Raw genomic sequence first — 26,649 nt, forward strand, 5'->3', positions numbered from 1 at the left:
CGATTTTGCTGTGTGGGGGGTTTGCAGTGACGGCAGTGACCGATCTTATCGATCATTTTAGGGCGAGGCTGGAGATAGGCAGGGTCAGTGGTCCACATCGATTTTGCTGTGTGTGGGGTGGTGTGAACACAATGTTTTTGCCCGCTGAGGAGGAGGGAGAAAAAAGTATTTTTTATCAGTCAGTTGTGTGCAGCATTTTTCCTTCAGTGCTGCTGACTGTGATAATACACTGCTGTGTTCACATGTGCTATTATTGAGTGATTTCAATATTTATACACTTTTTTCTATTCCACTATTCAATATACACCCTTTTGGGTTAAAAAAAATTAAATTGTGGCATAGTCTGTACTAATCTATTTAAAAATTACAAACTTAAAAGGGGAATTTTCTTTTTTTTTTCCCTCCATAGCCTGCAGCAGAGCTGACTGATATAAGACACTACTGTTCACATGTGCTATTGAAAAATCACCAATTTTATATCATATTTTCTATTTCGCTATTTAATCTACACCCTTGGGGTAAAAACAATTAAATTGCGGGATAGTCTGTATCGGTACGTGTGAGATACACATTTCCAATTTTTTGGGCGCATCTCATACTGCCGAGGATTGCAGGGTGCTTCAGTGTGCCTCCTGCCTGTTCCGAACTCCTCCTACTCCTCATCCTGCCTTTGGGGGTACAAAAAATAGTAATTTGGGCCTAGACTGGGTCTGTACGTGTGAGATACATACACCTTTTGATATCATATTTTATATTCCGCTATTCAATCTACACCTTTAGGGTAAAAACAATTAAATTGCAGGATAGTCTGTATCGGTACGTGTGAGATACACCTTTCCAATTTTTGGGGCGCATCTCATACCGCCGAGGATTGCAGGGTGCTTCAGTCTGCCTCCTGCCTGTTCCGAACTCCTCCTACTCCTCATCCTGCCTTTGGGGGGTACAAAAAATAGTAATTTGGGCATAGTCTGGGTCTGTACGTGTGAGATACATACACCTTTTGATATCATATTTTCTATTCCGCTATTCAATCTACACCTTTGGGGTAAAAACAATTAAATTGCGGGATAGTCTGTATCGGTACATGTGAGATACACCTTTCCAATTTTTGGGGCGCATCTCATACCGCCGAGGATTGCAGGGTGCTTCAGTGTGCCTCCTGCCTGTTCTGAACTCCTCCTACTCCTCATCCTGCCTTTGGGGGTACAAAAAATAGTAATCGGGGCCTATTCTGTGTTTGTACGTGTGAGATACACCATTTTGTAAAATTATTTCTATTCCGCTATTCAATCTACACCCTTTGGGGTAAAAATAATTAAATTGCGGCATAGTCTGCATCGGTACATGTGAGATACACCTTTCCAATTTTTGGGGCGCATCTTCCACCGCCGAGGATTGCAGGGTGCTTCAGTTTGCCTCCTGTTCTGACCTCATCCTACTCCTCATCCTCATCCTGCCTTTAGGGTACAAAAAATTGTAATCGGGGCCTAGTCTGTGTTTGTACGTGTGAGATACACCGTTTTGTCAAATTTTTCCTATTCCGCTATTCAATATACACCCTTTTGGAGTGTAAAAAATTAAATTACGGCATAGTCTGTATTCCCACCTGACAGCGGGGCCACAGTGGAAGCACAAGGCCAAGGCAGAGGAGGAGGAGGAAGAGGTCGCCAACGCAACCAGGGCACCGCCAGCACCTCAGAAGGCAGGGTTAGCATGGCCGAAATGTGGAAAAGCTTTGTCAGCACGCCACAACAAACAGCAGCACCAGCAGCTCATATGGAACGTCTTAGCAGGAGGCAGCATTTCACCAACATGGTGGAGCAGTATGTGTGCACACGCCTACATGTAGTGAATGACGGGTCTGCCCCCTTCAACTTCAACAACAAACAGCAGCACCAGCAGCTCATATGGAACGTCTTAGCAGGAGGCAGCATTTCACCAACATGGTGGAGCAGTATGTGTGCACACGCCTACATGTAGTGAATGACGGGTCTACCCCCTTCAACTTCTGGGTCTCCAAATTGGGCACATGGCCTGAGCTTGCCCTTTACGCCTTGGAGGTGCTGGCGTGCCCTGCAGCCAGTGTATTATCTGAACGTGTATTTAGCACGGCTGGGGGCGTTATCACAGACAAGTGCAGCTGCCTGTCCAGAGACAATGTGGACAAGCTCACGTTCATTAAAATGAACCAGGCATGGATCCCACAGGACTTTTCCGTACCTTGTGCAGAATAGAGATGGATACAGACCTTACCCAGCCATTGTTCTATTTTTGATCTTTCTCACTCTTTTGGGGTGTACCCTCATTTAAAATGACTGAAAAAAAGCAGTGTTGGCTACCTCGTCCTCCTCCACCGCCGCTTCCACCTACACCGCCACATCCACCACCACCTCAACCTCCCTCCTACTCCATATGGGCCTCGTCCTTCACAGATGAAGAACATTTTTTTATTTTTCAGTTTTTTTTTGTTGTTTTAAGTTATTTCCCTATCCACATTTGTTTGCAGAGCACTTGCCATGCTCTTAACTACGTTTTGCTGCCATTTGCAGCACTCTAGCCCTTTCCATTTGTGTTTTAGAGCCATTTTAGTGCCTGAAAGTTCGGGTCCCCATTGACTTCAATGGGGTTCGGTGTCCGGGTAAAGTTCGGAAAAAGTCCGGGACACGGACCCGGACCTTTTTTTCAAGTTCGGCCGAAACGACGAACACGGACATCCAGGTGTCCGCTCAACTCTAGTTATAACCCCTGTCAGTTTTTTCTTTCATTTGTGTCCCATTGGGTAGAATTACCTTCACTCCCTGTCCAATAGCCAAAAGAGGAAGTAAAAAGTGTAGTATGTCACCAGGATCCCCAGAACTAGTGTCCCATTGGAATAAATCTCCTCTATTACTGGTGTCAGCCCAAAATTTGGGATTTTCTTTTCTTTTCACTTTTGATGATAACAGTAAACAGGGCAAATGGAGAGGGTGAATCTCCTAACGGGGGGGGGGGGGGGGGGCAGAAACAGCAATAAAACTTAACAGGGGTATAATCCCTATCGAAAAATAAAACTTCCCAAAACTTAAAGAAATGCCCTTAGCTATACTTTAACAAGCCTCAATGTGCCAGAAATGTACCTGCACTATAGTTGACAAAATCAGCATTCTAAAACACACAGTGCATTTCTATCTGTGTATTGGGGTGTGCTGTAGGACAGTTGTGTTTGTTTAGACCAGCCTTCCTCGGCATTTTTACCACAGAATAACCCCCCAAATTTCAGGAAACCCCAGCTAAATCTCATTTATTGGGTGGGGGGGGGGGGCAGTGGTCAAACCACCCCTTACATTCATGTATAATGGGAATAGGAAGGATCACTGGACTACATAGTGTATTGTAATTTGTGATTGGAGGTGCATAGAGATTGTTAGGCATCTCTTTGGTCCTGGGACCCTTCTAAGTAGTCTGAGTGGAATTTTGAAGGGAGAATGAAAGATATAAACACAATTTCCTTGTATAGGTCCAGAATTGCTTTTAATTTAATGTGTAAAAATTATTTTATCTATTTTTATGTGTTTATAGCCCTGATGAAGGTGACCCCTGTAACCACCAAAATGTGTTGGCACAGCTTGTTAAACACAAACCTCTTCTAGTAAGGTAGCATGTCTAACCTCCAATCTCCTTACATTTGTGGTCAGTGGGAAGGATGCAACCCTTCAGACAGCTAAAAATGTCATGTTGCTGACACCAAGTGGCCTTGCCATGAAACTATGCAAGCACCATCTAATGGGAGGACAGTCCACCACAATTCAAGAAACCTCTAGCAACCTCTAAGGGAACCTTAGGGTTCCATGGAACCCTGGTTAAAAATGGCTTGTTTAGACTGTTTATTTGCATTGGGGTCAAATTTATTTTATTCAGAAAGAATGACAACACAAATATACTGTGCATATACTGTCCATTAAAGTGGATGTAAACCCTCACAAAAACTCAATGAATTGGACAGCCAAAGATGATACACAGAGATAAAAGAAATCTCCCTACATATGTTTTACATGTATATCTGTTTTCAGCTTTCGAAATTCTTTAGAAACAAAACATTGTGTAAGAAATGTTTCTTCCTGTATCAGCAGTGGGAGGGGAGCCTGGGCATACACTGTGTGTGAGATGATTGGAGAAAAATGCACCCCCCCCCTCCACCACATAGGCAGAGGAATAAAGAAACTTGTAGAGCTGCGCTGTGAATAGACAAGCTCTCTGCTTATCTGTCTCTAAGTTACTTCCTTGAGACAAAATGTGTTGGCACACTTCGTTAAACACAAATCTCTGTCAGTGAGGTAGCACGTCTAACCTCCAATCTCCTTACATTTGTGGTCAGTGGGAAGTATGCAACCCTTACAGACAGCTAAAAATGTCATGTTGCTGACACCAAGTGGCCTTGCCATGAAACTATGCAAGCGCCATCTAACGGGAGGTCAGTCCACCACAATTCAAGAAACCTCTAGCAACCTCTAAGGCAGTGTTTCTCAACTCCGGTCCTCATGGCACACTAACAGGCCAGGTTTGCAAGAAAACTGAAATACATCACAGGTGATATAATTTGCTGCTCAGTGATTGCAGTATTCTAGTCTGCATCTCCCCAAGATAATGCTTAAAATCTGGCCTGTTAGTGTGCCTTGAGGACCTGAGTTTGAGAAACACTGCTCTAAGGGAACCTTAGGGTTCCATGGAACTCTGGTTAAAAATGGCTTGTTTAGACTGTTTATGTGCATTTGGGTCAATTTTACTTTATTCAGAAAGAATGACAACACATATATACTGTGCATATACTGTGCATTAAATTGGATGTAAACCCTCACATATACTCAATGAATTAAACAGCTTCAGATGATACACAGAGATAAAACAAATCTCCCTACATAAGTTTTACATGTATATCTGTTTTCAGCTTTCGACATTCTTTAGAAAGTGAACATTGCGTTAGAAATTTTTCTTCCTGTATCAGCAGTGGGAGGGGAGCCTGGGCACACACTGTGTGTGAGCTGATTGGAGGAAAGGCACCCCCCCCCCCCCCACATAGGCAGAGGAACAAAGAAACTTGCAGAGCTGTGCAGTGAATAGACAAGCTCTCTGCTTATCTCTCTCTAAGTTACCTACAGGAGACAAATTTTCAGCTGCATTTATCTCCTCTGTCTGAGAACTTGTCAGAAGTTATCATGCTGATAACAGAGGAATGTAGCAGGAGAAAGACACAGGGCTTTGGAGAGAGATAAGTAAACACTACAGATATATGTGCATAGGTCAGATTTCATGAATGGGGTTTATATCCACTTTAAGTGCATTAATGCACACATGAACATGCAAGCAAAGGTTACCTTTCAACAAAGTTTAAAGGAAAGTCATAACAGGTTAAGTTCCTCTGAGATTTTGCAGCAAACAATATTCTTGAACGAAGAAGAGTACAGAATTGTTCTCCTATATGAAATCTTTAGTGTTTTGTAAGGGTAATGTTCAGAACATCTTGCGGTGCCGTTTAGCCCTACTTCCAATACCGCCAAGTTGCTCTTTTTATACAGTATACAGTATATGCTTATTACCATGACAGCTCTCAAACATTTATATTGTCAGAGAGCTTGGTGTCAACTGTAGTGTTGTACAAGAAGCTGAAATCACTTCAAAGAGAGTCAACACTGCACTTGCAGAAATAATGAAGCACCATTTAGAACAATCAATAGAACAAACCCATGTTTGTAAATCACCCCATCATTAATAACAGATGCTAGCACACAACATTTTACTTGCTTATGCTTTAATGGATTTATGGTATGGTTGTAAGATATATTCTGCATGATCAGGTTCTTACCGAACACCTAGATCATATGATAAATTGCTGTATATACAGCTGACTTATTCTTTTTGTTATATTAAGAAAGAGTCAGGCTTTGCAAATTTTTGAATGATTCTCTCGTGGTTAGTTATTTAATAACCTGATGAAGAGCAGTGGCGTTGGCAGATTGTAAAGTTTTTTTTGACGGGTATTCTATGGCTATGCATTGTATGTGTTTTTATATTTAACAGTCTTTTTATTGTAAGTACCATCTGAAAATTATGTTTTGTGCAGCTGTGTATGCAGATGTAATGCTACGGGAAATGTTTTAACTTACAGTAGGTTCTTTGCAGTGCTCTTCAAGGAACATAATCATTTACATAAATTAAATATTATACCTACTGAATTTAAATAATAAAAAGCTTTCAATTACAGAGAGATATACATAGGGTAGTGAAACCGTACAAAGATAATAGAGATCTAACCCTTTTTTTTGCTGTGTAAATTCTGCTGGGGAGATTTCCCTTCACTTCCAATCTTGATGACACAACCGAAATTGAGAGGAAACCTCCCAAAAATTAGGCTAAATTTCATCTTAAACAGTTGTCACCAGAACATGTGATCCTGCTGGAAAATGTATTTTGACCTCTTGCTCTCATGACAACTCTAAAATTTGGGATTTCCCCTAACTTTTTGTCTTTGTGGGAATGTTCATCAGGATGAATAACTATAGTGGATCTCTGTTTGATACTCCACGTATCCCTATTACGACTACGAGTTAATCCTAACTGGCACCCCGCTTTTGTATGGTGTGTGCCCTCTGTCCCCAGACACAGCAAGTTCCCCATCAGGGGTGTCAGAGTTCAGGAGGCCTCGCCGGAACACATTTCCTGCTCCCACATCCCAGTTCTCTACGTCTGCACGGATACTTTCAATTATATGACCCCACAACGGCGATAAACCTCATGTTAGAGTTTCCATGGTGCCTTACCCTTTCCTAACGTTTACAGTTATATTGTCTCATACCGTTCTGTTTAATGCATAAGTTCTATCTGTTTGTTATGACATATGTTTGTACATATTACGGTCTTTACACTTGCTTTGATTACTGTGTACTTTGCTTAATTTCAATAAAATGTTATGGAAAAAAAAAAATATATATATATATAGTGGATCTTCCCAGTGGGCACACAGACAGCCACAAAAACTTAATGGAAGATACAATAATTCCACTCTCTATTCAAAATGGAAAAAAAAAGTCTTTAGGTATCTAGCAAATAATTTATCTACTCTCCCAAAAAAGATTACTTACACAAGGATTTTGGAGTTTTAACGGTTGATTTATGATTAATTCAAGGCATGATTAATGGGATGATTCATTCAAGGTCAATGGTGTAATGGAGTCTTTACTCTGCCCTAATCACATGGCCAAGTCTGCTCTCTTTCCACCATAGTCCGCATTGCCTCCCCCCCATCCACATTAATTGCCACTTCCTTATCTATACCCCTGCCTCCCTCAACTTCCTCAATGAGCCATAGAAATTCCACTAGAGTTTAAATGAAGGAAGTCTAAACACAGTTTAAATGAGAGCACAGTTTGAAGCACACATCAAATGCAGGATAATTAAAAACGGGTATTTTGATTATTGCGAAAACCTAGTTTTGACACATTCCTTTTAAAAATCCATTCCCGAAGGTAGTAATTTTCTTGGATTTCCACTAAAAACTGAGCCTTAGTTTGATGACTGTCTTTCTTATATCATGTTTTATCACTTATTATTTATCACAATCAGTATACAATGAGAACAATCGCTGTGTGCTCTATGCCTCATTAATCTTACTAATTCCTTATGAAACGTTTGGTCTTACTATCCCATTAAGTCTCATTTATTTGAGAGTCTCAAACAACAACTCTATGTGTTGGTTTAAAAAAAAAAAAAACGAATCAGGCTTTTGGCAACTGAACAGATCCCTTCTTTAAAATTGAACTCCGTGCACAAAATAAATTCATTTAAATATATTCCTCAATATCCACAAGAGATGTAAATCGACTTTGCATACATAAATCCATTTTGAAAAAACAGTGATCACTGTGTAAAGGTAGCAGTGACATTATCACTATGCTGTACATATCCTGAGCAGAGATGTGGGAGGGGACCAGCATGCTCCACCCACTACAGGCTGCATGCATAAAACTACAGGAGGGGGCAGGCGCAAGACCAGTCACCCTGCACAAGGAGAGAGAGCAGCAGTGACCAGTCTTTATTACTGGAAGCTTCTGCACAAAAGCAAAGTTTCACGCTGGATTACAGCACAGATCTGAAAGAAATACACAAAAGCATACCAAGGTTCAAGAAGAATTCACATGACGAATGTATTTAGTCAATGTTTGCTTACACCAGAGTTTACCTTTAAAGTAAACCTGTTATAAACCTGTGCATTGTAAACTGAGCATATGACAAAGAGTGAATAATCAGAGCTTTGTTTTGGTGAAAGCTGCATGTCAAAACAGTTAGTAGAGTGAGAGATATAGGCAGCTATATGGTCTAGTTGGATAGACAAAGTGGGCCTGTCTATTACTCTTTGATGAGAAAGTTGCTTTCATTGTTATTTGTTTATTCGTTTTCCAAGTACTGTATGTTAGAGGGGTACAGGTGCTACATTGATATATTTACTTGTTGGTAACTTGTTGGCTTAGTGCTGTATTTTTGGTTATTTTTTTTTTGGGGGGGGGTTGCTGCTATCTTATTTAAAATTTTCTATTTTTAGTATTTTTACTCTGTGTGACAGTGTGTCTCTAAGTTATTCTGTACTTGTAAAGAAAAAATGTCTAAATTAAATGTGATTAAAAAAAAAAAAAATAATAATGTTTAGATTGGCCCTAGTGATCATCAGCCTCCCTACTGGTCAGTGAGATTGTGCATCACAATAAAGGATTAATAGGGATGATGGCAGGCAACAGATGGTGGGGCCAATAACCTTTATAGTCTTATGTAATCAAATGTACCACAATGCAGCAAGCCCTCACCTCTGCTTTTAGGAGTGCAGCTTCTTGTCATATGTTTCACTGGTGAGCTGTTTCCCCTCTATAACTGAGAGTTAAATTATTATTATTTTTTTTAAAGTGTAGAGACCTGGATCATTAAAACTATGATTAAATGAAAAGCAGTAGGTGGGCTCTGTGCACCCTACACACACACCACAGCCTAAAGAAAACATATTGTTACTTTAAAGTAGAAGTCCACCTTAACACTAAAGAAGAAATCAGTATACATACCATATTTTAAGCCTATCAAACCTGATCCCATGCTGAGCGGTCAGCCGCAGCTTTGCTGTGGAGGTGGGTGCAGAGGACACATCTGACAACAGAAGCCCCATAGTAACTCAATGGGTGACATCCATTCCCATTCATTTCACAGCCATTGTCGGCTGGGTCCTCTGCAGAACTTCTGCTGCTGGAGACCAGATCGGATCGGCTTTCAAAAAATGTATACTTATTTCTTGTTTATGGTATGTATACTGATTTTTTTCTACCTAGATAGGTTAGTGTTAGATCGTGGATGTCTATTTTACTTTATGGGTCCTTTCACACGGGCGGTCCTTATGTCCGTTTTTCATCCCATCCGTTTGCGGATGAAAAACGGACATAATGCATGTCAATGGGATTGCGGATGTCAGCGGATGACCATCTGCTGACATCCGATTTGCGTCCTTTCCCGATCAGTTCCGTTTTTTGGAACGGAAGAGAACCCTATTTTTCTTCCGTTTAAAAAAAGGAACGGATGCAAAAACGGATGTCAGCGGTGTCATCCGCTGACATCCGCAATCCCATTGACATACATTATCTCCGTTTATCATCCGCAAACGGATGGAGTGATAAACAGACTTACGGAACGGAACAAAGTGTCATCCGTGTCCGTTTAAAAAAAAAAAGTGCCTGAACGGAGGAAAATACTGACTGCCCCGTGTGAAAGGACCCTAAGTGTAGTCTTTTTATCCCTTCTTCTCCAGCCACACACCTCCCACTACCTCACTTAATTTTTGTTTCCTTTGCCTTCTTTTAGCTGTCTCTTCTTAGCTTTTGTACACATGTGTGTTTTATCCTCTTTAGGCTGTGGGACCCCCTTTCCTCTTTCACTATAGTAGACAGTGCAACCACTTTTACTTTACTTCACAAGAGACACCTTTTATTGATACTTTTAGTGGATGAGTGAGTGGGGTCCTCCCGGATCTCTGTGTGTGGCTGTCCAATCTTCACTGGGTGCACTTGGATGCTATTCAAGGGCTATTCCACTCATCTGTCCCTCTGCTCTAGGAGCGGGGGCTCTGCATCCTCTCCACCAAGCTCAGCCTATTCCAGCGAGTCCAGCCGGATCACTCCTCTTTTAAGGTGGTCTCCGACTCAACGCTCTCCTACGGGCATCCTTGGGAGATCCTGTCTCACAGGCTCTCTGAAGCCTGTGAATATTGTCCACTTCCTCTCTCCAGTGAGATTTGGGCGGTCCCCACTACATGGGGAGCATCCCTACTCTCTCGGACTGATCTCGCTGCCTCAAAGGGGGGGGGGGGTGGCTGATCCTCTGTATGCCAGGCGAACACTAGAAGGGGACCACACGACAAGTCAGCCCCTTCACTCCTTAGTCGCGGTCCGCTCATCGGGAATCAGGGTCGGGGTGTCTAGGCAGGTATAAACAGCTTAATAATTCCACCTGGGTGGGATCTCCTGGAGCTCCTAGCCTGAGCTCCAAATGAGCGCCATGTTCAGGCTCTGCAAAATCTAGCTGCCTAGAGAACAGAAGGGGGAGATGGAGAACAGCAGGATCAACCAGGTTTATTCCAGAATACATAAAATGAATCTCATAGTGACTGAGTGAGTATGAACAGCATGTAATACAGCATTTATTGATATTTTTTTATGATGTGGTTTTAGTGACACTTTAAAGTGGAGTTCCACCCAGTGAACGTTTTTTTTTTTATAAAAATACCCCCCGGGACAGTCAGGGCTAGTGCATTCCACAATGGCTAGCCTCTGATCTGTCCCGGGTTGCACTTACCTGCAAGAAGAAATACTTACCTTGAAAATGCATTCTCCAGTGCTGCCATCTCAGGTGTGGGCAGCTTGAAGTCAGCGCGATCCTCTTCTATGTCCTCTTCCGTCTTCTTCTTCCACGATGCACACCACCGGCCCCGCCGTCACTTCTGGTGCCGCAGCGTCATCCCTGCACAGCTTCTGGGCATGCCCAGAAGCTGTTTTGCAAGGTATGACAAGCCTACACCGGAATTGACGTCGGGGCCGGTGCAGGCGCATTGATTCCTGGGAGCGATGACATTCAGCTCCCAGGAATCATTGCAAAGCGGAAGTGACGGCGCGGGCCGAGAAAGGAGGAAGTGGATGGTAAGGTAAGTATATTTTCTTCTAAACGAGGTAAGTAAAAAAAAAAAATTGCAATTATCCATTTGTTTTTCAGGTGACCCGGAGTGAGAAGATGGAGGTAAGTATAATTTTAGGGTGGAACTCCACTTTAATTGCCTCTTCTTAAGAGAAAATAAATTTGGAAAGATTAGTAGAACTGAATTTATTCTTTCTTGAGAAGAGGCAATTTAGGGAAGATGTGGTCTGTATAGTGAAGTTGATGTTGAGTTATTCACTTTCAGGTCTTTACAGAAGACAAGGGGACACTTTTATGTCAAAAAAGAGATTTAAACCTAAAGGCAAAACTTTTTATTTTTATTTCAGATTCACTTTCTGTCCCATAGACAAAACAGAATGTGAGAGAAAATCCTTCGAAAGTGTGGGAATCCTGGGTCACCAGAACTAGTGTCCTCGTAGGAAGACTCCCCCTCTTTTAGTGTTCTGATGTCAACCCAAAATTTGGGATTTTCTTTTACTTCCACTTTCGATGATGACAGTAAGCAGGACAAATAGAGAGGGTGAATCTCCCTAATGGGGGCACAGACCTGGGTGATAAAGACCTGACAGGTGTTCTAATCCCTCTACACTCTATTCAAAAGTTTAAAAAAAAATGTTTTGTCTTTAGTTACACTTTAACCTCAACATACGGAAAATGTGGAATAGACTATCTAAAAACCTAATTCGGGCCAACTTTGTTTACAATTGTTTAAAAAAAGATCTGGATGCATTCCTAAATGCACAAACTATACTGTAACTGGACATTAACATCAGTAGGTAAAAGTATCAGAGATTGTTGATCTGGGGAATATCCAACTGCCTCATGGGGGAACAGGAAGGATAGTTTTCCTCTGCTGGAGCAGCTGTGATCATGCTTTATTGTTTTTTTTTTACCTTCCTCTTGATCAACTGTTGGTCAAAGTATATGGGTGTGCTCCCGCTGTGTTCCTAGATGTGAGTGCCACATCCCAATATGAGAGGCATATTTGGAGATTCCCCTTGGGGTGGGACTTTTAAGGCCACTCAAAAAATGTGCAATTGAAAAAGTATTAATAATAAGTATATATAAATTTTATTACACAAAAATAGAAAATTGACATACAACAATATGCAATAGAAACTGATAAAATTTGGCAAAACTGGTGTTTATAAAAAGATGTACATAACACTCAACCAACTATTCCGTACAAGATCCGACGTTTCAAGGTAGAAACCTCTTCTTCAGGGATTTTAGTGGAAATAGTTTTTCTGTAAGTATTAGAAAAATATATCATAGCAAACAATTGTCGATGTAATAAAATACATTAGCAGAAAATGGATATGAACAAATTTGGAGTGTAAACAAATACTTGATGTAACAAAAACATTGTAAATATATATAAACTTACATGGTTGAAGAACGTATGGACACCACAATTGTTTTGCCATAGGATAAAAACATGGAATATTAACGACACCCACAGAGACTATTGTCAGCTTTGTCTATAGGGAGAAGGTTTGGTGCTTGGTACAAGCCGAAAAATATCAATAAGCATGCGATAGTGGAAAATGTGCAGACTGGGGGACAGTGTTTCAACTGGAGTCCAATATAGCCCGACCAGAAAGGCGGAGGCCAATCAACAGAATGCTGTTGGTCAAAGTGTATATGGACGGTGTTTTTCTTTTTTATTGATTGAACTTGTGTGGACTTGGTTGTGGACTTTTTTTTTCAACTTTAACTGTAAGTATAGTAGCTTGTAGAGCACATTGTACAATATAATGAGCACATTGCATGTCTCTTCAGCAGTAAATCCTAGGTTTTTGGGGCTCAAAGAATGCTTGGACATAAAAATATTATTGTATCTCTAGATGTTTTTTTGTTAGCAGTTTACTAACTTCAATTTGACAAGTGAATTTAAAATATCAGCTTTGATTAAAATGATCTTAGTTACATTGTTAGTGAGGTTGAAAAAAGACACAAGTCCATCCCGTTTAACCAATAGAAAATAAATAGATAGATAAGATAGATAGATAGATAGATAGATAGATAGATAGATAGATAGATAGATAGATAGATAGATAGATAGATAGATAGATAGATAGATAGATAGATAGATAGATAGATAGATAGATAGATAGATAGATAGATAGATAGAAAACCTCTACCCATAGTTGATTTAGAAGAAAGCAAAAAACAAAAACAAAATAAAAATAAAGCATGGTCAGATTTGCTCCAAATTTATATTCCTTCTGATCCCCCAGAGGGCTATCTGATATTCCCTGGATCAACAATCCCTGGTGTTATTACCTTTAATGCCAATATCCAGTTATTTTTGATGCTTTCATGAATACATCCAAGTTTTTATTTTTTTTAATAATCTACAAAGCTGGCCAAAGCTAGTTCTTGAGGAAGTTTATTCTTTATTTCTCGGCTCTTACTGTGAAGTAGACTTTCCATATGTGGAGGTCAATCTCAATCTCTGAATGTGAATAACTCCACTCCAAAACCAAGTTCACTATATGGACCACTTATGTATTTATCCATGGTGATCATATCCCCTCTTTATCACCTCTTCCTAAGAGAGAATACATTCAGTTCCTCTAATCTTTCCCTCATAGCTGAGCCCCTCCATGTCTCTTATCAGTTTGGTTGCTCTTCTCTGATATGAATCTGAATTGCAGTGGAGCATCACAAACATTTCTTACTTCAGTTTGATAAATAAAGCCCAATGCAGGAAGCATTAAAGAAATGTTACATCCGGTTTAGGCTTCCTGATTTCTGTATGCCTTAGCTGGAGACACCGCTATTACATGAGCAGGCTGCGGGAAAGTTGTTTGGAAAAAGTATTTAATAACAGACATCCATACATCTCAGGGGGAATACAATATATGAGAAAAAGACCTGGGAATCAGTCACAGCAGCTTATTGGCACAGCAAGCCCCGCAAGCACTGCAAATACTGAGAAGAGATACAGTATGTCCTGCATTTAGCACCTCTGATTCTGAGATTATAGTTCATTGTGTCGGGTAAGGAGAAAGTCCATAGAAAGATTATCCCTCTGTTTGTTTGAAATGTGAAAAATTACGTAACAGTCTCAACTCCCAGCTGCGTTCCACAAAACATGTCTAATATATGAATTAAAGGGGTATTCCAGTTTATACCGTGTTAACTTAAAACAATACAAAAATAGTAACTATCACTATGTAATTTATTCAGTTACATTATGCTTAAAGCCTAAACTTTTATTATTTTGGATTAAGTAGAGAATAAAAGCCACACAAATCCCTCAGTGCAGTATCCTTCAGAATACTCAAAAGTACATTTCAATCATACGATACAAAGTCTGAAATCTTCCATTCTCATGCTTCCTAATGGCCAGCAGATCCTATTGAAGACAGGGTGGAGCAAACAGGGCCATCTTACCGAATGGGCATGCTAGGCAGTTGCCCGGGGGAGGGGGGGGGGCACCTGACCAGTGACCCAGCCCCAGCCAAGCATTAGTTCAGATTCCCGTGTGCATCCCGCTCCCGAACCTAGCAGGTGGCAAGCGCCTGTCGACCCTGCACTGCTGTCAGGCCACTGGGGCAATGGATGAGGAGACCACAACTACAGGAATGTCTGTCCGCCTCCATGGGAACAGGCACACGCAGGACACTCGATTCTGACTCCTGTCCGTGTGTGGGTTCACCGGACCCAGACACCGAATTTGGAAGCTGTCATTAGCCGTGCACTGCTGTACCAATAAATATTGCCTAATCGATAATTTGCCTTTTTTTTTCTCGTGAGTGATTGTGTAGACAGGGCCCCAGTGCACTACATTGCCCGGGGCCCTTTAATGCTCTTAAGATGGCACTGGGAGCAAACAAAGCAGAAAGCACAGAGCACACTGTTCCCACGTTTTTACAAATATTTGAAATAAAACATGGCTACTCACAAACCAATATAGTACTTATCATGTAGGCAAATGACTCCCAGGGCCGGCCTTTGGGGTGTGCGAGCTGTGCAGCAGCACAGGGCGCCATGGGCAACAAGGGCGCCGTGCGGCCATCACAACTCGCAGAAGATCAGGCGATTCAGGCCGCACAGGGGGAGGTAAGCGGCGACCACGGCCTGGACAGGGTTAACACAGGCCGTGGCCGCCGCTTACCTCCCGCTGTGCGGCTTTGCCTCGGTCACCTCACCTACTTCTGCAGACAGTTTGAGGCGAGCTGTGTATCACACACAGCTCAGCCTCCGATCCACGGTGACAGATCCCTCCTCCCTGCAGGGATCGTCAGCTCCTCCTCGCCCTGCCCTTCTCCTCCTCCTCCCGCCCCGCCCACACTCCACGGGGAGGTTTAAAGAAAAAAAAAAAGCTGCAGTGTGCAGACAGCGTGAGGTAAGTGAGGTCTCCTTCAAAAAATGTAAGGGGGGACTCTGATGTGGGGGGCTCTATGTGAGGGGGGCTCTCTGATGTGGGGGGCTGTATCTGATGTGGGGGGCTCTGTGTGAGGGGGGCTTTGTAAGGGGGGCTCTGTGTGGGGGGGGGGTGGCTCGCACAGGGCGCCTGAACACCTAAGGCCGGGCCTGATGACTACACAAACTGACAGAGAAAAACACATACTACAGAAGTTCCAAAAGTACTGTAATGGCTGCTTCTTGTGTCCTGCCCGTTCCTAAGAGCCTATCTGCTGTTCACCTTTCACAGCTTATGAGTCCTCCGCTGTTTATGAGATTCTCTTGGCCTGATGAAGGAGGGCAGGCCCTTATAGCCCTGAAATGGACTTGGTATAGATGAGTTGTTTCTTTTTTTTATCAGCCCACAAACAAATTCTTCTAGGCACACAAGTGAGGTGAATGGGGAAATCCTCCCCACTGTTTTATTGTACTCTGACAGCAGGGACTTCTCCTATGTTAGAATAAACTGATCAGCTCTGCAGCATCGAATTTAAATTTTCCAGCATTCCTGTATGATAGAAGTCATTTGTTGGATTGATCTCTTTTGAGCAGGAATGGCCATAGATTAATCGCAATTCGGCCAGTCCCTGTTGAAGCAGCTGAATTTCCATGGCCAGCTTTATTCTGAATATTTACAAGTGGAGTGCTGCTTTTATCCTGTCTTCTGAGTGCAAAGGGTTCTTGAAACCAAACACGCTGTGTATCACTGTCCACACAATTGCACCAAAAATATGTAACACACAAAATAGTTTTTTCATAGTGACCATGTAACAGATTGAGTAGAGGAAGGAGTTAAAGGATAAGGATCTCAAAGCAGAACTGTCTTTACCCATAACAACTTGATAAAAAATATTGTTCTTTAGCAAGGAACATACATTCCACATTAATATTTATGCTACCAAAGATATTGTTTTCTGTCAATTAAAAAGAGATAATAATCAACGCGATCAAAAAACAAAATCTAAATAATAATAGTCAGATGACCACTTACATTCAGTGCTTTCACTACACCCGGATTAAATCAAATAAGTTAAATGCAGCTCCAATGGGGAATTAATCAATCAACAATAATAAATGAATAAATAAATTGTGAATCAATAAAGTGCATAGAGTGACACGGTGCACAAATATTGCACAATTAATTAAATATAATAATATTGAAAAGTCTATAATGGATATCAGAAATAAATAAATCTTCAGTGCTGAATAAATATAAAGTGCTGGTGCTCACTCCACACCCTGGTGATCAAAGTAATACTGGGCACAGTAGCAGCTCACCTTCATGTCTGACCCATATATCTCAATATGTCTCAATGAGTCAGACAAGCTTAAGCCATTCAATGGTACCTGTGTAGCCGCACTGCTTAAGTGTTTATCATGTGAGTTTTTTTTATGTGTCCTAGTATGAAATAAAATATACAGAGAGCACTAGTAGTATCCTTCCCCTTATATATATATATCTATATATATATACCACGGCTGATCGTGTCCCGCTCCCCTGAGCTCCTAAGAGGAAAGTGGAGGAAACTGTGTGTGATTACTTACAGCTCCAGCTTGATATTCTGTCTAAAATCCTGCATCCCTAAGTTTGAAGGAGGAAGGTGGAAGAGGCTGCATGGCACCATTGATTGCTTAAGCTTGTCTGACTCATTCAGATATATGGTTCACACATAAAGGTAAGCTGCTACTGATCACAGACAGTATTACACTGATCACCAGGGTGTGGAGTGAGCACCAGCACCAGCACTAGCACTTTATATTTATTCAGCACTGAAGATTTATTTATTTATGATATCCATTATAGACTTTTCAATATTATTATATTTAATTCATTGTGCAATATCTGTGCACCTTGTCATTCTATGCACTTTATTTATTCACAATTTATTTATTCATTTATTTATTTATTTCTGATATCCGTTATAGACTTTTCAATATTATTATTATTATTATGCACGATTTATATAGCGCCAACAGTTTGCGCAGCGCTTTACAATGTGAGGGAAGACAATACAGTTACAATACAATTCAAAACAGGAGGAACTAGAGGGCCCTGCTCGTTAGAGCTTACAATCTAGAATTATATTTAATTAATTGTGCAATATTTGTGCACCGTGTCACTCTATGCAATTTATTTATTCATTTATTATTGTTGATTGATTAATTCACCATTGGCGCTGCATTTTACTTATTTGGTGTACTGTAAATTGCCTCCAGCATTGCTCCAGTTTCTTCTTGCTGGAGATTGCTATTTTGCTGAAGCCCAGAGCCCCTAAACAGCAGTAAATCATAAAGCGTAACTAAACCCATCGATTTATCGGTTTCAAAAAACATTTACATTCCTGGAATGCTGATATTGCTGTCATATTTGCTTGTGTCCTCTACCAAACTGTCAAACCATCAAATGGCTGGTATCATAACTGATCACATGTGCAGCAAAATGGCAGTTGGAGATCAAACAGAAGCAGTTTCCTTGACTGTAAATGATAGGGGTTTAATTCCGCTCCAAGGCTGTCAGCAGATCAGCCTCTACAAATTCAGCTGTGCCTAAAATAGAAAGCAACTGAGCAGGGTGAGAGTGTATTACTGGATTGTACAGTAACAGTACAGGTACTTCTTTTTAATGTTTTACATAGCTATACCTGCAAAAGGGGCCAGCCCGAAGTCATCTAGCAAGACTTAATTTTCTGACTAAAGTTCCACTTTAAATTTAAAGAAATAATAAAGAATACTTTAAACAAAAGGTAAATCCCCCAGAGGTCCCTGTGCACACAGTAACTGCCCCAATAAAAGTAAAGGTTAAATAAGAGCAGCGCAAGAGCAGCGCAAGAGCAGACAAAGCTAAATAATATAAATATTTCTTCTCTGTCATTGCTGACTGTAGCTCCATTCATCCTAAAGCTTTAAAATACGGGGGTTCCTAAGGGCAGGAGTTACAGTGAACACTGAGCCCCACTCCCTCTCCATTCTGCAACGTCTTATCTCCCCATCTCTCCTGTTTAGAACACTCAGAGGTGAAACCTGCAGCCTGCTATTTAAGGCTACTCTGTCAGCTTGAGTTGTGAATTATTACAGCTCAAGAAGAACACTTTCATTCAGAAAATACAAGCTGACAACAACACACTTAGGCTACTACACTAGTCTGTTACAGCCTAGTGTAGTTCCTTGCTTGTGCTGTTGTCAGCTTGTGTCTTTATGAACACAGGCCCTATCTGCAGCTGCAATTGTACACAACCCAACTAATAGATTCCCCTCTCTCAATTCCACTGAATATCAGACTACAGGTCCAGACTCTGTGTAAACCAAACAGGAGAGATGTGTAAACAGCACAGCAGAATCATGCTCTGTCTGGCAGTTTAGGAAGAGGGGTGGGGGCTTTGCAGGCTCTGTTTGCACTGCCCGCCATGCCCCCTCAGAATATATGCCACTCAGAAAACGATCCCTGTTGAAGCGTGTGGTCAGATGACAAACTGAGTGGAACCAGCTAATGCGTTTCACGCTCCCTTAGCGCTTGGTGGAGGTTGCGATGGAAGACTGGCCTAGAGGAGTGTTCACACACATCTATGCTTTCAGGGAATATATGGTTAGATCTTTTACATAACTTGAAAGTTCTAAAGCTTAGTTTACATATACAGTTGGGGGGAAGGTGGGTGTTAAAAGCAGGTGATTGAGCTGTTGTTTTACCACCCCCTGACCACCCTAGCTTAAACTGCTAAGGCAGCCATACAGGTTGTACACATGCTGCAGCCACGATGCTTTCCATTGCGGCAAAAATTATCCCCCCACTTTATTCGGCAGGCAGTACTGCTGCCGAATTTGAACCATCCAAGTAAATAGGGCATCACCGCAAATGTGAGCCAAATGCAAGACTCGCGGTTGCAACTCCATGCCCCTGATGACGTTAATTATGACGGCATGCGCTTGGCAGAGCTAACGCATGTGACATCACTACGCCTTTCTGAACCAGTAATTGTTTGGGGTCTTGTTTGGAGCATATGCTACACAGCTCAGGAATGTTTTATATACCTAATACATTGTACAAATGTGAGGAGTTGTATACACTTTGAAGTACAATAAAAGGTTTTATGTGGATTTTCCCATTTTAGTTCTATGGCGAACTTCGTGAAATATATTGTTACCATTGATGTTAGCATATATTGGAGAGTGGGAGACATTGCAGAACTCCAGCAAAGCAGCGTGGGTCGGACCTCATAATCAGATTGTCATTTACAGGCTGATTTAACTCTGTAATGAGGTCTATATGTTCCGGTAAGAGTCCACTTCTCTTGGCTGGCGACGGTCCACGTGGTGATCGCAAAATTTGATTGAACACAATATTTTGTAATTAGGGATGAGCTTCAAGTTTGAGTCGAAGGTAAGTTCGACTCGAACATCGCCAATTTGATCGTTCGTCAAATGACGAACAAATGTGCTTCTTCGCAGGAAATTCTAGTTTCCCATAATGCACCGCGTGCAGCACGTTATGTGATTGGCCAAAGCATGCACCCTGACCTCATGCTTTGGCCAATCTAATGATCTCTGCTATGATTGGACTAAAGGCAAAGGCCCAATTTTTGACACTTGTATAGCACATGCGATTTCAAGTTTGCATGGAATTTTTCTCAGCAGGTCCCATCCTGCACCAAGCAAGAGTAACTGCGAGGCCTTGGTTACGGTGCTCAGGCACCACCTTCCGCAAAGGCCCAATTTTTGGCACTGGTATAGCACATGCGATTTCACATTTGCATTGAATTCTTACCAGCAGGTCCCATTCTTGCACCCACCAAGAGTAACTGTGAGGCCTTGGTTACGGTGCTCGGGCACCACCTTCCACAAAGGCCCAATTTTTGGCACTTGTATAGCACATGCGATTTCACATTTGCATTGAATTTTTACCAGCAGGTCCCATTTCTGCACACAGCATGAGTAACTGCGAGGGGTTACGGTGTTCAGGCACCATCAACAAGCAAGGCCCAATTTTTCTGCACCTATATGACAAGTACATTCGATTTGAAACTTGTATGTATATTTGTATATGACATTTTTTGCTTTAGAAATGTCAGTATAGTGGCAGCAGGCTACATACATCGTAGATATGCACTACTTTACAGGCACATTTAGGGGACCCCCCAGGCACGATATTTGAAGGAATATTTCATTTTTATAGTTTTAAGCCACTTTAACCACTTCCCGCCCGCCCTATTACAAAATGACGGCGGGAATGTGGTTGTGTTATCCTGACCGGACGTCATATGACGGCGGCAGGATAACACAGCTCTGGGCGCCCCCGGGGGCGCGCAGAGCGGCGATCGGTGATGCGAGGTGTCAGTCTGACACCCTGCATCTCCGATCTCGGTAAAGAGCCTCTGACGGAGGCTCTTTACCATGTGATCAGCCGTGTCCAATCATGGCTGGTCACATAGTAAAACAGGAACAGCCGTTGATCGGCTTTCCTTAGTTCGTGCCTGACAGGCACGAGTAAAGGAGCGCCGATCGGCAGCTCCCCTGACAGGGGGGGGGGGGGGGTGGGCACTGGTAATCAGATCATTGATTACCAGTGCAGACCCTCGGGGGGGGATGCCACTAGATCCACCAGGGATGCCCACTATGACCCCAGGGATGCCCACCATGACCCCAGGGATGCCCACTACGGCCACCAGGGATGGCAATCAGGGCTCAGGGAGCCCCCCATTGCCCTCCCCATCAGTGCTGCCCACCAGTGTCCTCCCTATCAGTGCTGCCCACAAGTGCCCATCATTGCCATCCTTTAGTGTCGCCCACCAGTGCCCATTATTGCCCACCAGTGCCGTCTATCAGTGCCCATCAGTGCCGCCTGTCAGTGCCGATCAGTGCCGCTCCATCAGTGCCCATCAGTGCCCACCAGTGCCGCCTATCAGTGCCCATTAGTGCCCGTCAGTGCCACCTATCAGTGCCCATCAGTGCCACCTATCAGTGTCCATCAATGCCGCCTATCAGTGCCCAGCAGTGCCGCCTATCAGTGCCCACCAATGCTGCATATCTGTGCTACCTATCGGTGCCACATATCAGTGCCTATCAGTGCCGCATATCAGTGCCGCCTATCAGTGCCGCCTATCAGTGCCACCCCATCAGTGCCACCCCATCAGTGCCACCCGATCAGTGCCTCCTCATCAGTGCCTGTCAGTGCAGTCTCATCAGTGCTCATCAGTGCAGGAAAAAACGTATTTATTTCCAAAATTGTATAACATAAACAAAAAATTTTTTTTTTTTTTCAAACTTTTCGGTCTTTTTTTATTTGTTTAGCAAAAAGGAAAAAACCCACAGGTGATAAAATACCACCCAAAGAAAGCTCTATTTGTGGGGGGAAAATGACATAAATTTGGTGTAGGTACAGTGTTGCATGACCGCGCAATTGTCATTCAAAATGCAACAGCGCTAAAAGGGGAAAATTGGCCTGGGCAGGAAGGGAGGGAAGTGCCCTGTATTAAAGTGGTTAAGCCTCATTGAAATCATTAAATCAGTGCTCCTTTAAAAACGATCATTTTTAAAAACTTTTTTTTCATTGCTACATGTTCCCCAGGTCAGGACCCGGACCCCCATACACTTTTTTGGGGCAATAACTTGCATTTAAGCCATCAAAATGAGGCCGTTTGATTTTTGAGTGCCATAGAGTTCAATGGGGTTCATTTGTTCGAACTAACTTTTCCTCTGTTCTCGGTGTTCTGGTGCGAACCAAACCGGGTTCATCACTATTTGTAATCGACACAGTGGTGATTTGCTATTCAGTTGGGACTATTATCACTTCTTGTATTATACACACAAAGTGGACTTTATGACTCGATTTTGGACGTCATATAATTGATTAAGTATTTTTGTTTGCACAGTATCACATTTAGCGCGACAGGTTATTTATTATAGGTGTAAATGAGCCCTAAGGAAAAAAAATTTAAAAAGTGAATAATTGCAATAATGGTCTAGCAGGGCCTAGCAGTGAAAGGGTTAACATAACAAACTCGATCATTTAAAGGTTGAATAAAACATTGTTAGTGTAGTATAATGCTTTGGGTAGTTATTTTAGTATTTTTAAATTGATGTACCATGCATTGTCTATACATCAGACCAAAACGAGGACAATGCAGGATTGGTTTAAAACAGGGTCAGTCCCTCCACAATGAAGGACAGTTGGGAGCTATGATTAAAGCTCTCACCTCACAGTTGCTGCTGATCTAATTTTTCAGAAATCTTATATTGCCAGCCAAAATAATGATCAAATTCTATTTATAAACAGTATTCCCAATAATGATTTGTTTTGTTTTATTATGCTTGTATGGAACCTTGACATATCTACAGTAACCATTAACTATTCCAATCACGGTCAATGTAAATGTTCATTAAATATTAAAAAAAAAAAAATGCAGCCCCAATATTTGCTTTATTCTCACCGGGCTGAACAAAGCAATACATCACGTGTCAACTCTTTTCATGTTATGGAACAAAACAGAGATTTATTCATTAAGAATTCCATCCTGCATGCACAATCACTTTTTGAGTGGCAATAACCAGTCATTCATAGAATTGGTTCTATAGCTGCATATATGAGCTTTATTGAAGTAAATGTGAGCAGATGTAAATTTAATTCCAGGCCATCATTACCTTGGTTTTTATTTTGTAGCTATTCAGGCAGGCAAACTGTGCTTTATGTGAATGGGAACTTAATGGGCAACCACACAGAAACAATGAAGAATATGTACTCTATGTTGTAAGGAATCATTGCATAGATATAATTGGATTGTGCCACATCCATTGGCTAGTCGTTGTATAAGGCATGCATTTTGTGCTGTTATTATCAGCATGGAGGACAAGAAAACCAATATTTTCAATTAGAACTACACAATGCGGATAGTGTAAATTTAATGACTTTTACATTTTCTTGAAGTGCTCAAAGGGTCTTGGATCCAAAGCCAATTTCCATAGTGAATGTCACTGGCTTGGCTTGTTTAGTAAGGGCTACTTATCTAAATAGGTTCAGTTTAGATGCTCAAAGTGGATGTAAACCCTCACACATACCAAGTGAAGTGAACAGTCTCAGATGATACACAGAGATTTACCACTTGCCGACCGGTCACGTTGACCGTACTGCGGCAAAGTGGCTCGTTCCCGTCCAGCGACGTAGACCTACGTTGCTGGACTCCTCCCCTTGTGGGCGGCGCGCGCGCTGCCGGAGGCTCGCTCCCGCTGTATTCAGTCACAGCGGGAGTCGGGCCAGGGGAGGAGTAGCGGCGATCGCTGCTGCTCTTCCCCGATCGTCGGGGAATCGAGTCTGGAGATCCGTCCGCTTGTGTAAACAAAGCGGGCGGATCTCCTAAGTGACAGGCAGGGTCAGATTGCAGGGTTCAGCATAGCAGAACCTGTGATCTGTCCCTGTGACACTCAGTCACCTCCCCCCACACACATCAGTAAGCACCAGGCATACATTAACCCCTCCCTCTCCAATAAAATTAACCCCTGCCCTGCCAGTGTCATTTTTACAGTAACAGTGCATATTTATAGCACTGATTACTGTAGTAATGTCACTGGTACCCCCAAAAGTGTCAAAAATGTCAGTCAAGGGTCCGATCTGTCCGCCGCAATGTCGCAGTCCCACAAAAAAAATCGCAGATCGCCGCCATTACTCGTTAAAAAAAAAACACCAAAAATGACAGAAATCTTTCCCTTAGGTAGTAAACGCAATAACTTTTGCGCAAACCAATCAAAATACGCTTATTGTGATTTTTTTTTTACCAAACATAGGTAGCAGAAAACAAATTGGCCAAAAATTTAAAAAAATTTAGATTTTTACATTTTTTTGGGGGGGAACTTCATATAAAAAAATGTGAAAAATATTGTTATTTTTTCAAAATTTATGCTCTTTTCTTGTTTATAGCGCAAAAAGTAAAAATCGCACAGGTGATCAAATACCACCAAAAGAAAGTTCTGTTTGTGGGAAAAAAAGGACGTCAATTTTGTTTGGGTACGGTGTCGCACGACCGCGCAATTGTCAGTTAAAATCGCACAGTGCCGAATCGCAAAAAGTGGCCTGGACGTAAGACAGCAAAATCCTCCGGTGGTAAAGTGGTTAAACAAATCTCCCGACATAGGTTTTACATGTATATCTGCTGTCTTCAGCTTTCTATATTCTTTAGAAAGTGTTAGAATTTTTCTCTTCCTGTTCAGCACTGGGAGTGTAGTCTTGGCAGACACTGTGAGACAGATGATTGGAGGAAAGGGACACACCCCCACTCCACACAGGCAAAAGAAGAAAGGAATGTGCTGTGAATAGACCAGTTCTCTGCTATTCTATTGATAGCACCCACCCCGACACAAATTTCAGCCTGGTTTTATATTGATTGTCAGAGAACTTGTCAGAAGTTATTAGGCTGATAACAGAAGAATGGAGCAGGAGAAACACACAGGACTCAGAGCTTGGGAGAGAGATAAGAAAACACTGCAGATATATGTGCCTAGGTCAAATTTCATGAATCAGGTTTACATCCACTTTACAGTAGAATACCAGCCAGAAACAAAAAAAAAAAAAACTCCTGTAAACTTACAAATTGCACTTGGATTAAAGTGTTTCTCTAGCCATAGAGGTTTATGTTAGTTTTGGATAGAGTCAATAAGGAGAATCCTCCTATGGGGTGGTCACTTGTTAGCTAACAGTTGCCAATGAGGGGATTTCCCCTGGCTTTGGAAAGGTTTCTACTTACTTTCCATTGTGTTTCTGGGATTGAAAAAGTTGATTAATTGGGGTGATAACCCTTCACTACTAAAAGTTTTAGGTAGAGACATACTTTAAAAATGAAAGATATTTTTCCTGACAGTAAGTTTTGAATCTGGATATTGTAAATGGTCTGAGAAGCCATTGTTGGGTGGAAACCTATTGTGGTTAAATTACTAAAACTGGAGAGTGGAAAATCTGGTGCAGCTGTGCATAGTAGCCAATCAGCTTCTTCATTCAGCTTGTTCATTAAAGCTTTGACAAAAAAAAAATAGAAACCGATTGGTTTCTATGCAGAACTGCATCAGATTTTGCACAACAAGCATGAGATGTATTTATAAAGAAAATGTACAGAACTACAGTATTTATCCTCTAAAATTGCATGCATATTCATTCTGTGCAAATCAGGGCAAACTCAACTGTTATTAGGCTATTTTCTCTCAAGGTCAAATGTTATTCATTCATACAGATTAAAGTAAATCAGGAAAATACCACCTTTTGGCTATTAGATGGAGCTGATGATCATATGATGATCTAACTTTTTTTACTATGATCATTAGCACTGCAAATCTTTTTATAAATAGATTCATAGTTATTCCTCCTCTGTCTGCTTCTTTGGAAAAAGTTTATAAAGTTACTAGGGCCTGACTTCAAGACTAACCCTGCCAACTGCTATTCCCCTATCCAATGAGTGTATCTGAGACCAGTAAGGTTGCTCTCATTAGACAGGGGGATGGCAGATGCTGGGATTTAGTTCTAAATTAGGAAAACCCAGCTCAAGTAATAAAAAAGTGAAATTAGTTTTAAAACAGCACCCACAAAATTATTTTTTGATCTTAGGCGGGACTTGTGCTTTCTGCCAAAATTCAAAATGGCTACCAGGTTCACTTTAAACAAGGCAAAGTTCTGGGGCATTAGGAAATGCATGTTGGTATCTATGTATTTTAAAAAAACTTTTCGGAGTCCGAACTATCAGGAAAAAAGGAATAAAAAGGGTTGAATCCAAAAGAGAAATAATGATTTATTCTATTGAAAATATAACGGAAAGGGTGATAGCAGAAATAAACACTCTCAATGCTTGCTTAATCACTTGCTTACTGGACACTTAAACCCCCTTCCTGCCCAGACTCATTTTCAGTGTTCAGCGCTGTTACACTTTTTTGCGCAGTCATGCGGCACTGTACCCATATGAAACATTTATCATTTTTTTTCACACAAATAGAGCTTTCTTTTGGTGGTTTTAAATCACTACTAGGGTTTTTTTGTTAAACAAACAAAGAAAG

At 41.6% G+C, this 26,649-nt stretch overlaps 1 protein-coding gene across 1 annotated transcript in view; it reads left to right on the plus strand.

Moving 5' to 3' along the window:
* STK32B (serine/threonine kinase 32B) overlaps positions 1-26,649 on the plus strand; it is a 391,673-nt gene that overhangs the window by 12,895 nt on the left and 352,129 nt on the right. The gene's annotated exons all lie outside the window — the stretch shown is intronic.

This window comes from Pelophylax lessonae (genome assembly GCF_965119305.1).
Source record: "Pelophylax lessonae genome assembly, chromosome: 1".
Taxonomy (NCBI): domain Eukaryota; kingdom Metazoa; phylum Chordata; class Amphibia; order Anura; family Ranidae; genus Pelophylax; species Pelophylax lessonae.